The sequence below is a fragment of the Myxocyprinus asiaticus genome, chromosome 17 (assembly GCF_019703515.2).
Source record: "Myxocyprinus asiaticus isolate MX2 ecotype Aquarium Trade chromosome 17, UBuf_Myxa_2, whole genome shotgun sequence".
Classification (NCBI taxonomy): Eukaryota; Metazoa; Chordata; class Actinopteri; order Cypriniformes; family Catostomidae; genus Myxocyprinus; species Myxocyprinus asiaticus.
In genome coordinates, this window is record NC_059360.1 from 37,164,885 (window position 1) to 37,181,607 (window position 16,723).

Genomic DNA, 16,723 nt, shown 5'->3' on the forward strand with positions numbered 1-16,723 from the left:
TCCAGTTAAACCATCAAACTTTTATTTTGGCGCAAATCTGCAGGAAGACCTTTACTGTGAAGTTGCATTACCAGCCTCTGAATGAACTTTCATCAGTTCAAAGTACAAACAGAACAGAGCTGCTGCGCAAGAGAATTTAATTGTTATATTTAACTAAATCATGCATAAAAAAATAAATAAAAAAAATACATTATCAGCATAATTTTATATTCCAGTGAGCAAGGACATAATTTTCTCTCACACTAAACCACGCCCCCAGTTTGGAGTCTGGACTGAGTTCAACCTTAACTTGAAAGTTTTAAAGCGGGATAAAGAACTGGAGGTTTTCAGCAAAGAAGAGAGACAGCACGTTAAAAAGAATCCAGAGGAATATTTATGGTGAGTGTGCTCAATCATTGAAGAAGCCTTTATATTTTGTCACACATTATACATTTTGAATATATACAGTGAAATTCTTTTTTCACATATCCCAGTTAAGCTGGGGTCAGCCATGATACAGCACCCCTGGAGCAGATAGGGTCAAGGGCCTTGTTCAAGGGCCCAACACTGGCATCTTGGTGGTGCTGGGGCTTGGACCCCCAATCTTCTGGTCAGTAACCCAGAGCCTTAACGGCTGAGCCACCACTGCCCACTGGGTGGAAAGTGCATTGCTCTTTCTTTAAGTGACACTTTTTCTTAATATGCTGGTTATTTAGAAAACTACAGACACCATTGCATTATTTTATAAGTTATCTACATTACTCAATGTTTAAATCGAGCTTCAATGTTCTGGGGTAAACATATTTTATTGCGGTATTTGTCTTATCTTGTCTTGTGTTGCATCATAAGCCAGACTGCATGGATCTCTATATATATACTGTACTGAGTGCTTTCTTTGTTCGCCATGAATTTATGTGTTAGCTGTTTAAAAAATGCTTTCTTTGTCCTTTTTATGATCATAATTGGGATCTCGAAAAATAGTGCAGTATAAGAGAAGTTGGTCGACAGTGTGGCCTACTGATTGCCAAGTATTAAATGTTAATTAGTTAAAACATAAGTGGATATAAAATGTTGAATTTTGATGAATTACCCAGCCATTGTTGGATTGCTTTATTTGAAAGGGCTGAGGAGATTAGGATCAATGATAATATTGGGGCATTTTGTAACTGTGCATCAGTTTTTCTTTTAAATTTAGGAATGAAAGTCATTGTCTGTTTTATTGTTAATAAATTGTTGGCCTTTGATTAACCTGACCATTCACATTTGTGTATTTTCACCTACAGATCTACCTTGAGAGCATTTTTCATACAGTGTACTGTAGGTACTGAAAATACAGCTGCCCCAGTGAAAATCAGCTGCTGTGACACTACAGGCTCAAGCTCTGGCACCCAGGCCGACGTGTACCACTGCCGTGTCTGTACCCTGAGTGTGTCTGCACTTTTCATACACCAGGTGCATTGAAAACTCATCTGCATAGGGCTCACAATCAATTTTCTTCCAGACCATTCTGTTGGTGTGGATGTTGCTGCACTGGAGCATGAAAGGGACCAGACTGAGCTTGAAGTAAAAAAAAAAAAGGAACGTGAGTTTGACAATAGAGTTGTTCAGCTTGTAGGCCAAAAAACCTCGAAGTGAATTCGCCATGGGTTTCCTTTGTATTTTCCTATGGGTTTTTTATAATTTTTGAACTTATAAGTAATATAAGGTCTGTGGTAAACATTACTTGATGAAACGTGGAGGTTTTTTTCTACAACATAAATTACACACCGCCATACCTCAAATGTGAATTTTGAAGTCGTATTGAATTACACACTTTTTTTTTTTTTTTAACACATGGTGGCTTCAAAATTCACGTTTAAGGTATGACGGTGTGTAATTTATGTAGTAAAATAAAAACGTCCATGTATTGTTAAGTAATGTTTACCACAGAGCTTATTTTACACTAGTTTAAAAACCCCATTATAAAAACCCATAGGAAAATCCAGAGGGAACCCATGGAGAATTAGACTTTCGGGTTTGCCTACAAATTGACGTCACGGCTGAACAGCTCTATATTGAACACACACACACACACACACACAAAAATTTCTCTCTCAGGAGAAAATAAATAGTCAATGAGCAGCCCTTGGTCTCTGTTGTCAAAGAAAGGTGAACTGGCCTCTTTTTGGAGGAGCAAGTAAGCTATATGAATCGTCTATACATTATTTGTCTTGATTGTTTAGAGGCTTGTAAGTTTATAGGCTTAATTTCTCTTTCACTCCCTCAGGTCTGTGCTGAGTTCAAAAGAATTACATGTGTGGACCTCAAAACAGCCTTTATGACATCTCTTAATGAACATAGCAACTCCCTCATCAAAATGTATCATGCAAAGAGTACAGACCTTGTACTGTTGATGAGATAAAACTTATCCGGGACAAACTTGATGAGCAGGTATGGTTCCTAAACTTATGAATACAATAGAATGAGTTGTATCTGTAAATCTTTTGAATAAGTTGTTTGAGAATATATTACCTCTTACCCATAAAATGAAATCAACATAATCTCAACATCAATATTTTATGCTATAATATGTATGACTGCCTTGAATAAAATATTAACTACATTAGATGTTACAAATAAGCAAAGGAATTCATTCATTCCACATTTTGAATTTTGTAGTAATTTTTTGTCACCTTTGGTGGCATTTTTGCCCTGAGCCGTCCTTAATTTCTGACCTTTTGCCTATGCCTAATGAGACTTTGTTATGATTTGTGAGGAATCATATAGAAGTCAATGATGATTGAAATGATTTATTTTCTTCTTCTACACACAACAGATATCCTATCTCAAAGATTCACTACAGTTCTACAGGGACTCCCCTTGTACCTCAGGGACCGTGAAGCAATATCAAACACCTGTCTGGTGAGTTTTTAACTTTATTTTGAAAGCCCTTTAATGCTTGCTATTTAGGAAACCTATAAATATCTACAAACTCAAACTCAGTTAGTTTATTGAAAGACATTGAGCTCTTCTATATATTTTTGTAATATTTCTTCTTTTTGTCTACAAAATGCGTTTACATGTTTGAAAGTTCATGCCAATTTTTCATTGATCACCATTCTTTTAACAAATGTGCAGTTCTATTTAGTAAGTGCACTGATTTGGTTTCCATGTGGCTATTTTCCTTGAGTGATTAAGATGGGTAAGCTTCAGGTAAGCACACAATGTCAGGCCATGTTTTGTTTGCATGAGTGTATTTGAGTTTTGATTTTACATTTACCATGCACAATCATTTCTCATTAAATATAATTCTTAGGAAACAAATTTAGAAGAGACCTAAACCAGAGGATGGAAACTGAACATCTTGAAGTGATGGAGGATGACCTCTCACAGGCAGCGAAGCAGACATGTCTAAAATTTGGCATCATTCTGGAGGTAACTGTGTTCATGGAGGACCTATCTGACTTTCCCATGGCTTTCATAGTACTCTTTAGACTTCTCTATGCGCATATGAGACAACATCTTTGTGGGACAGGGAGAAAAGTGCACCAACATAGTTCAGTCCCTTACTTTTAGAGATACAGTACTATTGTTCAGTCATACATAATCACGGATGGGAGCACCTATATTTTTTATAGACCATCCTTATAATTTTGAAAGGGAAACACTGATTTGTGTTCCTCCTACATGCTGCTGTTCTGTCAAACAATGTTTTATAATCATTTGTGGCAGTGTTTTATGAAGCCGTTTTAACTGTGATGTTTTATTTAAATAGCGTAGTCTTAAAGGATTAGTTCACCCAAAAATTAAAATTCTCTTATGATTTACTCACCTTTAAACCATCCCAGATTTGTATGTCTTTCCTTCTTCAGCAGAACCAAAATCTAGATTTTTTAAGCACATTTCAGCTCTTTTTGTTCATACAATACAAGTGAATGGGTGCCATCAGGCTGCTGGCTCTTTGATGGTCCAAAAGGCATATTTAGGCAGCATAAAAGTAATCCACATGACTCCAGTCAATCAATGAATGTCTTTTGAATCAAATTGATAGGTTTGTGGCACCAAATAATATTATTTTCTCATCATATACTCACCCTTATGCTGTCTCAAACTTGTATGATTTAAAAAAAAACTTTTTTTTTTTTTTTTTTTTGTGGAACACAAAGATATTTTCATAGATGTCTGATGTATTTATATCGATACAGTGAAAGTCAAAGGGATTCAACACTTGAGTGGTTTAATCCATGTATTCTGAAGCAATAAGATTGGATATCAAGGTTTATTGTGAATTATTCTTTTAAATTTTTGTCTGTTTCTCACCCAAAACCATTCGTATCACTTCAGAAGACATGGATTAAACCACTGGAGTCTTATGGATTACCATTATATACATTTTGGATCTTGAAAGTTTTGAACACCACTGACTTGTATTGAATGGATTTAAATATCTTAAATCTATGAAACTATCTTTGTGTGAGTCCTGCAGAAGAAAGAAAGTCATACAAGTTTGAGATGTCATAAGGGAGTAAATGATGAGAGAATTATAATTTTTGGGTGAACAATTCCTTTAAGAGAAATCCTGATCATCCTGCCTTTAACAGGTTTGTGAAATAATGTTTTGTAAACATTGTCTCAAACTGGTTTATGAAATAAATAATGTTTTATTAAATTTGTCTAATTTTTTTTTTCCAGTTTTTGACTAGGGCAATGTTATTGTAGTATACAATTTAAACATAATATTACTTGGTACCAATTTCCAATAGCATTTTTTGTGCACTCAACTTCAGAAATGATTTTCTAAACAAAAATAAATCTGAATTGGCTCAACTTAAAAAGTTATGCTATGGCATAGTTGCACCTCTCAAGAAAACTAAAAATCGTAAGTTACCTCAACAAAATATATATTTTTTTTTTATAGAATAGTTGTACTGCTCAAGAAAACTAACAATCTTAAGTTACCTCAACAAAATATTTTTTGTATCACTGACAGCTTTTTTCAGTCAGTATAACTGTTATTTAAAAAAGCTGAGTAAACAAGAAAAAGCTAGGGGACATTGGTATTTAGCGTAACATATTTACGCTGCCAAATAAGGCGGAAACGTGTCATCACAGACTGTAAAAAGGGTGTATTTAATGAAAAAAAAAAGATTAAATGAAAGTGAATTGTGACTGAGACCCCGTCCACAGTAATCCGTTGAAGTTTGAAAACTCTGTTTTCAGTTTAATAACATCATCATTTTCCAAAGTATACAGTTATGAAGAGTGTTTTCGAAAGTATCTGTTTTCGGTGGAGGAAAACACAGTTCTAGTGTGGATGAGATGTGTAAACGCAGCAAAATTAATGGTGACATACTAAACATATGGCCTGAGACTGAATATACTGCCTAACATCTCCTTCTGTGTTTCATAGAAGAAAGAAAGTCATATGGGTTTGGAACAACATGAGGGTGAGCAAATAAGAATTTATATATTTAAGGATGTTTAGATTTATTTATTTTTTTATGGGAAAGCAAGACAAAAATACTGATTAAAAAAAATAATTTTTTGGCAGTGTAAAAGCAAAAAAGCAGCATATAAAATATTCTAACTGAATTATTATACAGGTGCATCTCAATAAATTAGAATGTCGTGGAAAAGTTCATTTATTTCAGTAATTCAACTCAAATTGTGAAACTTGTGTATTAAATAAATTAAATGCACACAGACTGAAGTAGTTTAAGTCTTTGGTTCTTTTAATTGTGACGATTTTGGCTCACATTTAACAAAAACCCTCCAATTCACTATCTCAAAAAATTAGAATACATCATAAGACCAATAAAAAAAACATTTTTAGTGAATTGTTGGCCTTCTGGAAAGTATGTTCATTTACTGTATATGTACTCAATACTTGGTAGAGGCTCCTTTTGCTTTAATTACTGCCTCAATTCGGCGTGGCATGGAGGTGATCAGTTTGTGGCACTGCCGAGGTGGTATGGAAGCCCAGGTTTCTTTGACAGTGGCCTTCAGCTCATCTGCATTTTTTGGTCTCTTGTTTCTCATTTTCCTCTTGACAATACCTCATATATTCTCTATGGGGTTCAGGTCTGGTGAGTTTGCCGGCCAGTCAAGCACACCAACACCATGGTCATTTAACCAACTTTTGGTGCTTTTGGCAGTGTGGGCAGGTGCCAAATCCTGCTGGAAAATGAAATCAGCATCTTTAAAAAGCTGGTCAGCAGAAGGAAGCATGAAGTGCTCCAAAATTTCTTGGTAAACGGGTGCAGTGACTTTGGTTTTCAAAAAACACAATGGACCAACACCAGCAGATGACATTGCACCCCAAATCATCACAGACTGTGGAAACTTAACACTGGACTTCAAGCAACTTGGGCTATGAGCTTCTCCACCCTTCCTCCAGACTCTAGGATCTTGGTTTCCAAATGAAATACAAAACTTGCTCTCTTCTGAAAAGAGGACTTTGGACCACTGGGCAACAGTCCAGTTCTTCTTCGCCCAGGTAAGACGCCTCTGACGTTGTCTGTGGTTCAGGAGTGGCTTAACAAGAGGAATACAACAACTGTAGCCAAATCCCTTGACATGTCTGTGTGTGGTGGCTCTTGATGCCTTGACCCCAGCCTCAGTCCATTCCTTGTGAAGTTCACCCAAATTCTTGAATCGATTTTGCTTGACAATCATAAGGCTGCGGTTCTCTCGGTTGGTTGTGCATCTTTTTCTTCCACACTTTTTCCTTCCACTCAACTTTCTGTTAACATGCTTGGATATAGCACTCTGTGAACAGCCAGCTTCTTTGGCAATGAATGTTTGTGGCTTACCCTCCTTGTGAAGTGTGTCAATGATTGTCTTCTGGACAACTGTCAGATCAGCAGTCTTCCCCATGATTGTGTAGCCTAGTGAACCAAACTGAGAGACCATTTTGAAGGCTCAGGAAACCTTTGCAGGTGTTTTGAGTTGATTAGCTGATTGGCATGTCACCATATTCTAATTTTTTGAGATAGTGAATTGGTGGGTTTTTGTTAAATGTGAGCCAAAATCATCACAATTAAAAGAACCAAAGACTTAAACTACTTCAGTCTGTGAGCATTGAATTTATTTAATACACGAGTTTCACAATTTGAGTTGAATTACTGAAATAAATGAACTTTTCCACGACATTCTAATTTATTGAGATGCACCTGTATATGCCACAAACTTTTGGTCCGTAGGATTATGTATGCAGCGTGGAAATATTTAGACTATACCTGTCTGAGGAGGTGTGAAAGTGACCAATCTGAGAACCCCATGCCTGAGTTTGAAGACACATCAAGGTGTGTAGCAGACTCATAGTACAAAAGCATATCCAGCAAAGATGATGCTCCCTTGTGACAGAAAATATATCAATATTAACAAATAAACAGAACTGTGACATTTAAACAATACCATATTTAATATAAAAGTGAAGTGTGTCATTTAATATTCTCCTATCTCCTAGTTTCATTTGCAGAGTCAACTAAACTCAGCAAAAAAAGAAATGTCCCTTTTCAGGACACTGTATATTAAAGATAATTTTGTAAAAATCCAAATAACTTTACATATCTATATTGTAAAGGGTTTAAACAATGTTTCCCATGCTTGTTCAATCAACCATAAACAATTAATGAACATGCACCTGTTGAACGGTCAGCATACAGACAGTAGGCAATTAAGGTCACAGTTATAAATACTTAGGACATTAAAGAGACCTTTCTACTGACTCTGAAAAACACCAAAAGAAAGATGCCCAGGGTCCCTGCTCATCTGCGTGAATGTGCCTTAGGCATGCTGCATGGAGACATGAGGACTGCAGATGTGGCCAGGGCAATAAATTGCAATGTCCGTACTGTGAGATGCCTAAGACAGCACTACAGGGAGACAGGAAGGACAGCTGATTGTCCTCGCAGTTTCAGACCACGTGTAACAACACCTGCACAGGATCGGTACATCTGAATATCACACCTGCGGGACAGGAACAGGATGGCAGTAACAACTGCCCAAGTTACACCAGGAACGCACCATCCCTCCATCAGTGCTCAGACTGTCTGAAATAGGCTGAGAGAGGCTGGACTGAGGGCTTGTAGGCCTGTTGAAAGGCAGGTCCTTACCAGACATCACCGGCAGCAACGTTGCCTATGGGCACAAACCCACCTTCGCTGGACCAGACAGGACTGGCAAAAAGTGCTCTTCACTGACGAGTCGTGGTTTTGTCTCACCAGGGGTGATGGTGGACCATGTTTATTGTTGAAGGAATGAGCATTACACATTATGAGCATTACACCGAGGCCTGTACTCTGGAGCGGGATCGATTTGGAGGTGGAGGGTCCGTCATGGTCTGGGGCGGTGTGTCACAGCATCATCGGACTGAGCTTGTTGTCATTGCAGGCAATCTCAACGCTGTGCATTACAGGGAAGACATCCTCCTCCCTCATGTGGTACCCTTCCTGCAGGCTCATCCTGACATGACCCTCCAGCATGACAATGCCACCAGCCATACTGCTTGTTCTGTGCGTGATTTCCTGCAAGACAGGAATGTCAATGTTCTGCCATGGCCAGTGAAGAGCCCGGATCTCAATCCCATTGAGCACATCTGGGACCTGTTGGACCGGAGGGTGAGGGCTAGGGCCATTCACCCAGAAATGTCCGGGAACTTGCAAGTGCCTTGGCTGAAGAGTGGGGTAACATCTCACAGCAAGATCTGGCAAATCTGCAGTCCATAAGGAGGAGATACACTGCAGTACTTAATGCAGCTGGTGGCCACACCAGATACTGACTGTTACTTTTGATTTTGAAGCCCCCCCCCCCTTTGTTCAGGGTCACATTATTCCATTTCTGTTAGCCACATGTCTGTGAAACTTGTTCAGTTTATGTCTTAGTTGCTGAATCTTTTTATGTTCATACAAATATTTACACGTTAAGTTTGCTGAAAATAAAAGCAGTTGAAAGTGAGAGGAAGTTTATAAGTAAGCCATTCGTAGGTTGAGTCCCCTGAAAAGTGTAATACTGGCTCTATGACACTATCAAACCATTGCTCTTTTTGTTTCAGAATCCCAACCAGCCCAACATAGCAACACTGGCTCAACGAGTGGTGTGAGTTTGGGGCGAGTTGAATTTTTTGTGCCTGCTTGAAAACAGGCATTATTTTTGGAATTTCATTTGGTGTCCCTTGTGATGCCCAGAAATTACACACTTCATCTTTGTGTATACATGCTGTACAATGACACTATTGACCTATATCTCTTTGATAATGTCTACAGAGTTTGGAATTTTAAATGTAAATGTTCTTCACACACTTACACTTACATTTTCCTCGAGCTCTGCCCCCTGCAGACTGATAAATCAAATCGCACTGATTTCAGGATCTCTTCAAGAGGCTCACAGGAGCAATAATCTAACCATTCACCTGGAAAAGCAATCAAAATGGAGATACCCTTCTTTACACTTTGGGCGCCCCTTAGTCGACCGAGTGTCAAAGTACCTTTGCAGTGAAGATTTTTGCAACTGGATAAACACCAAACCTACACCTAAAAACACAAAATCTCAGCCCCTTCATAGTGAGACATATTAGACATTAATGCACATAACAAAATCACATCCCATCCCCTCCCTTCAGTGGAGGAGACAATCAAAGAGCTAGTGATTATGCAGGAACAGATGACTTTTAAACAAAGCCCTGAGAAATACTTTGATGGCCACAGCAGTCCGTCTATATTAGACACGCTTTGCAAAGGCCCCCTTCCCATCATAAACTCTTATCTTCATGGTCGGGGAGAAGACAGATTGCTCTGAGCTGCATGTTGGGGAGATAATAATTTATTCATCATTAGCATAATCATTTGTAATTTTTTTTTTACAATAATCACTTAACTGTACCATAGGAAGGGGGATCAGAAATCCCATTTTTCTAATCCCCTCTGCCATGTGCAGATAATGACACAAGACTTGGAGTTAGATGTCATCAGTGCGTGACAGGGCGCAGGAAGCCAGAACATGCTGACCTGCGCTTCAATCTCGCTTTAGCTGGTATCAATAACCGCTGTTCCAGTCATCAAAGGGACAGCAGTTTAATCCCAAACTAATGCCCTTCAGCATTGGGATGTACATTTCAATTAACAGGCTCGTCAAAGTTCTGATCTTATCAAAGTGTGGTGGCTCTAAAAAGTACTGTTGTGGCTGGTTCACACTTCAGGGATAACTGAAACAGGCTACTATCTTTCTAGAGCTCCAAAGGAAATCCAAATATACATAAAATATGCTTAAAACACACAAAATACACTCACTTAAGTCTTTATTATGAACTCTATGGTCCTAATAAAATGCCCGACGTGGTCTTCTGCTTCTGTGGCCCATCCACTTAAAGGTTCGATGTGTTGTGCATTCTGAGATGCTATTCTGCTCACTACAATTATACAGAGTGACTATATGAGTTACTGTAGCCTTTCTGTCAGCTTGAACCTGGCAATTCTTCATTGACCTCTCTCATCAACAAGGCGTTTCTGTCCACAGAACTGCCGTTCACGGGATGTTTTTTGTTTTGTTTTTTGGCACCATTCTGAGTAAACGCTAGAGAATGTTGTGCTTGAAGATCCCAGGAGATCAGCAGTTACAGAAACACTCAAACCAGCCCTTCTGGCACCAACAATCATGCCACGGTCAAAATCACTGAGATCACATTTTTCCCCCTTTCTGACTGTTGATGTGAACATTAACTGAAGCTCCTGACCCATATATGCACGATTTTATGCATTGCACTGCTGCCACATGATTGGCTGATTATATAATAGCATGAATAAGTAGGTGTACAGGTGTTCCTAATAAAGTGTTTAGTGAGTGTTCATAAACAGTATATGACTGAAAGTACTGAAGTAAAGAGTTTTTTTGGGTAGGTGTTTCACTTGGTCATTGTGTTTCTACAATAATTATTACTTAAAGCTGGATCAGATAAAACCAGTTATGTCTGCACATAAATTCTTATGGCCAAATAAATTCCAGTGTTTCTTATAAAAATAGACTTATACTGTATGCAATTCCACATTTAAACACCGCACAAAAAAATTGCCTGAGTTTCACAACTGAAGAAAAGATAAATAAAATATCTGATTGCTAAAATGCATGTTTGAACCTTCTACTATGTTGTCACAGCTGGTGAGCGTCTCCTCCCAGAGTTGTGTCTATGAATTTAAAAGATCGGGCCTAAACTTCATGTAGGAGTGGGGGACAGTTTTCTGTTTGTTTAAGGATTCATGGTAGTGCGTTTCCAACAGGTCAGACTGGTGAAGCCAAAAACGTGCTGCTGGAAAGATGAATAATGTTGAAATACTATGACGGATAGAGAGATGAATGTCACAGGTGAATTGACAGCACTGGGGCTTTTGCTGGTGGTGTTTAGCTTTAACAAAAACAATAATTCACAAGTTCAAAAATAGTAATGCGAAGAGAAATGACAGATCAAGATACCAGTAACACAAGTAATGTGCTGCATGAAAGAGAGAAAGAAAGAGAGGGAGAGAGAGGGGTATAAAAGAAGAAGGGTAAATAAAAGAGTCAATTTCAGTTATGACATATTTATGCAGAAACCATGAATTATGAATTTTACTCATGTTTATGGCTACTGGCACAGACTTAATTTCTTATTATTACCTTATACTACCTATCATTATTAATATTGTGATGTTTCACATTGTTCAAAAGGACATCAAGTGTCATCAACATTAAACATATAAAGTGGATATAAAAAGACATATAGCAATGGTCTCTGTTTAATCAACATTACAAATATGCAATGAAATGTATTCAATTAAATATATAGCATTTTATATTACATTATTCATGTTATGGTATATTAAAATGAGTATTACATAATATTAATGAACTACTTGCAGCCTGCTTAATGTCAATAGGAAGTCAAGTGTCTTGATTTACACATTGGTATTGTTAATGCAATAATAATTAATAATATTAACATATTACATATAGGTAATATAGTGTGTGCCACATTACATGTATTATGGTATACCATATTACAGTATATGTGTGTGTGTGTGTGTGGACACTGTAAATGTAAAATGTTAGCCTACCAATAAACCTTAAACAAAATGTAATAATCAATATATCAAACTGACACCCTAAAGATTATACTGAATTCAAGTACGTCACAGCAAAGATCATTTCAGCTCAATCTGGCAATCTAGTCGTTAGACTGTAGCTAGCAGATGGCAGTTAGTATCTATCAGGCAACGGACTGATAAGTCCCGCAGTCAACCTGCTGTAAACACGAGCAGGACGTCATATGGGATTTTGTGTTAAGAGCAAAAACAAATTAAGCATTTCAATGTGTGAACACTCTCACAGTTTAATAATATTCCAAAAGAAAAGTCCTGACAAGTATGACTTAGGGCCATGGATTTGTACCTCTCCGTCTTTGTTTGATGATTTCCATCTTAATAAATGTGGAAACTTCTGAAGCCCTTTGCTGCCAAGCAATGTTCTGTGCTGTGTATTGAGGAAAATGAAATGACAAAGTACAAAATGTATCGATGTGTCAGGAGAGAGAGGACAAAATGAAGTGATAAAAAGAGCTTTGCTTCCTCCAGGCAGAACGGGACACAGCTTATAAACTTGACTTCCACTGACGCCATCTCAAGTGCATTTCCAATTCTTCACTCAAAGACTACTGGAGACCCACTCCAGCACACTGCAGTCTGGGTGGCTTTGTATTAGCAACTGTTTGAGAGCATGCATTTCTCCTTTTTTCCTCATTTAATTAGTTGGGGAAAAAAAATGATTTTGAAACATTTTATACAGTAAAAGCTCTCAGGGATTAAAATCACCCACACATTTTCCTTTCAGCATCTTTTCTGCAATAAAGGATAAATTATTTAAAATAACATGACCTTTTATCGCACACCCTTTGAAGGCAGCAAATTAAAAATGTAAATTGGGACCTAATTAATATGCAAATATATTCATTTCCAGTTAACAATTAGCAATTAAACCTGCAGTGTCTAGAAAGAGCATAGACCAAATTAATAACTTAATTTATCATTAACAAAATGAAAATGTAAACAATTTTATTTTTTATTCTTGAATATTACGGTCTCACGCTGTCTCTTCGTGTGTACCAGTGCTGTCAAAAATATGTGAAAAGACATTTCATTTAGGACAATTTGGTGGTTGTCAAAGAACATTATAAATAACTTGTTAAAATAAAACATGATTCACTCCATGGATGACGACTACAATGTTGCATCTTCACACAGCTGTGAAAGAAGTAAACATGCATTTCATGCTGTAAAGACAGAGAAAGAGAGAGATTGTGGCAAATCTGCAGGGTGCAATGGACATTAAAGGTTAAATGTGTGAAAGTTATTTATACTATATGGTGTTTATATGAGAGAGATTGTGAAATTCTACTCCATATTGGGGGGAGGACAGTTATTTCACATAAGACACTCTGTGGCTTTCTGATGATTGTTGAATTCTCAGAGCTAAGCAGCTCAACAGAGTCAGGCTGGGAGCAAGGATGTTTGGGGTTGGGGGGAAGCAGCGCTACATTCGTACAGCGCTACACTCTATTGGGAGGACGGTTCAGTCTGAAATACAAACTTATAAAATCTATGCCTTATCTTGCAGTGGGATGTGAAATTCTGAATTGTTTGATGATGCTTCCTCCTTCTGCAAGTCTTTTCTCTTTCTTACTTTTTGTTACTACAATTGCCACCACCTCCACTAGGAATTGCACTTCAGTGGTGGTGACACATCTTCAACAAACATTACTCATTTACAAGCTCCTGGGATAAAAACGCATATTGAAAACTTTCTGTGTGTTCTAAGACCAAGGAACCAGAGTGGACACAAACAGAAAACTTAGCAATAAGAAACTACAAAACTGTGCTAACACTGCTAAACAAAGATATTTGGAATATGTAAGGGATAATGTACAGTCATTATTGCAAAATACACCCAGAGAGTGTGATCAGGAATTGTACTTTTCCAGTTTATTATGCAATACTTTTATTTACAAATAAGTAAATAAATGAACATGAAATATGTATTTGAGTTTAAATTAGTTTTGTGTTTATGTAAAAAACAAAAGACATAAAACTAATCAATAGTCTAATATACAGTTAATATATACAATATATCATGTACAATAAGTAAAATATACAGATTAGTAATCATTATACAAGATAATTTGACCATAGAATGCTGCAACTGACCAATAGGAATCAAGTATTCCACAGAGCCATGTAATAAAATTATGATAATAATCATACTTTAAGCATCCGACCTGTGATAAACTATGAGGGCCCAGGGTCCTCCACACAAGCCCTTGTTTGTTTACCATGTCTATGAAAAAGAACCAAAAGCAATACTGTTTTACCCACTTTAAAAAGAAGAAGAAAAAAGAAAAGAGAATGCCCATGGGTACAATAAAAGCTTTAAATAGTTTTCAACAGCTATCCTCTAGTGGCAACCCTGCCTGAAAAAATACCTAATTTGATAAATATGCTCTTTAAGCAGCAAATTTAATTTATCATTCTTTTATTAGAAATTCACATGCAGTACTCAACTAAATATCCTTCCTTTTAGCTCCTGCTTAACCATACATATTTTATTATTTTAGGGGGACCACCTCCATTCCTTTCAAATGCAGTCGGGTTCATTAGCGGCGCAGAGATAATGCCAAGAGTGTGTTTAATATAAGCAATGCTAAGTCCCTAATTTTCCACAAATAATTCTCCTTGATCTAATGGTAAATTTATGCAGAAGAGAAACCGATGCTCTTAACGTCACTGGTCAAAGTGAAATAAGTAAGTGCAGAGTTTAAATTATGCATGCATGCATGCTTGTGTGTGTGTTTGTGTATGTGTGTGTATGAGTGTGTGATTGTGTGTGCATGCCTGAGTGCATTTGACTCTCATTTCCTTTCATTTACCTGTTTGTTATTGTATTGCTTTCTTAGTTCAAAAAAATGTGATTGGCTAATTAACCTGCTCCCTGAGAGGGATTAAAATGTTTTCTTTTTCATCCTCTTTCTTTCTTTCTTTTTTTTCCAAGTTTTTTTCTCTCCACAAAATAATGTTTTCAATAACCAATTCTTCTGCATAAATAAGCTAATAATAGCAAGAAATCAAAGTGAGAGAAGTGCTGTGTTTTCTAATATATGTTACTCTACTGTACCTTTAATTCATCAAGAGACTTTGGGTTTGGTTTCACATGGTGTTTTTCACAGTTCTGCTTGTCAGCCCGAATTATAACTTTCAGAGTGAGACTGTCAGCTAAAAAGAACACGCATTAAACCCACATATTAAAGCCATGTCTATAATACTCCATACATTATCCTAAAAAATAAAAAAAAATTAGCCATTAAAATATTTTTGTTCTTATGCATTTTTCTTATGCTGTAATGTTCTGTGTGCACTTGTTTCTTCTATTACCCAAAAAATAAAATAAAAAATAAAAAATAAAAATTCCTTGTGTACATGAGAACACGGCAATAAAGCTCATTCTGATTTTTTTATTTTTTTTTTTATTTCTTTTTTTTTTTCTTTACATCAGATATATCTACTATGGCTCAATGTTTTGAATATCCCTCATTCTTTGTCGTGGATAAAAAAGACATAGACCAGCAAACCAGAAAAATGTATTATGTTCTGGGAGGGCAGATATTTCTAATCACTGGCATACTTTGGAGCTGGGGGGGGGGGGAGGGGGGACGACACATCTGTCAGTAGGTGGCTCGCACAGACCCAACATATATATTAATATATACTGTAATAAGTATGATATAAGTATTATATTTATATATACAAATTATTTACTTTTAATATTTTTAGTATTTTAAAGATTCAATATTGCAAAATAATTGCAAAATTTGGCTAAATTAGCTGCAAAAAATAAGGGGCATCTTGTGGAGCACTTGCTTCTGTTTCACACATGACAATAAAAGACTGAGCACAAGCTGGTCTTGAATAAATTGTTTAATCAATCATGATAATGACAATTGTACATGTGCACAATTGTATTTTTTACACTGTGCTTGTGCATTGTGGGATTTAAATGTATCCAAGTGGCTCAGATGTTTTGACTACGTTCACCAAAATTTGTTCAGATCCATTTAATGATTCAGTGACCATTTCTGATGATGCTAGAAGATGGTGGCAAATGAGTGTCTTGTGTGAAATTAGTTAGTCACTGAATCAATGATCAAAAGAAAATTTTTAATTTGTAATTCTACAGACCTACAAAGAGACTTTAGTAGAGGTTAAGCATTATAATAACAAATGAATTTTAAACCTATTACGTAAGTGTTGTTTCGGCTCATGAAAATCACCTGTGATTGGCTGGATGGTTGCTCAGTTAGCCCAAAGTAACAAAACGCAAAAAATACTGTATACAAATCCACCATTTGGACTCGGTATGGGTTTAGCTTGGAAAAGTGCGGGGGACAAAAATCACCTTTTTAAAGAGTGCAGGGGATGTGTCCCCCATGTCCCCCGCGGCTGTTACGCTCTTGCCCAAAATCCAGTGAAGAAATCAAAATCGTGTCAGCACTCTTGACTACTTGACATAATATTTAAATATAGGTAAATTTATGGATGTTAGACCGACACATAGCCTGTTTTTGATTTCTGGTCTCCAGTGTTTTCACTCACTGATAATGTGATGTTAAGTGTTTTAAAATGGTAAAAATTGCACACACACACACACACACCAAAAAAAACACAAAAAAAAAGAAAGAAAAAAAAGAAAA

At 36.8% G+C, this 16,723-nt stretch overlaps 1 long non-coding RNA gene and 1 pseudogene across 3 annotated transcripts; one reads left to right on the forward strand and one right to left on the reverse strand.

Annotated features, from left to right (window-relative positions):
* Window positions 1-16,723, reverse strand: part of LOC127454977 (protein phosphatase 1 regulatory subunit 37-like) — a 34,108-nt pseudogene that overhangs the window by 16,054 nt on the left and 1,331 nt on the right.
* LOC127454781 (uncharacterized) lies at window positions 109-4,644 on the forward strand. 3 transcript variants are annotated; one of them, XR_007899602.1, is made up of 5 exons: window positions 109-378; window positions 474-589; window positions 1,263-1,431; window positions 2,246-2,409; window positions 2,795-4,644. It is a non-coding gene; the product is annotated as an uncharacterized LOC127454781 (long non-coding RNA). The 3 variants fall into 3 exon arrangements; XR_007899603.1 differs by lacking the exon at window positions 474-589 and having other exon boundaries at window positions 2,795-4,643; XR_007899604.1 differs by lacking the exons at window positions 109-378; window positions 474-589; window positions 1,263-1,431 and adding an exon at window positions 1,900-2,155 and having other exon boundaries at window positions 2,795-4,642.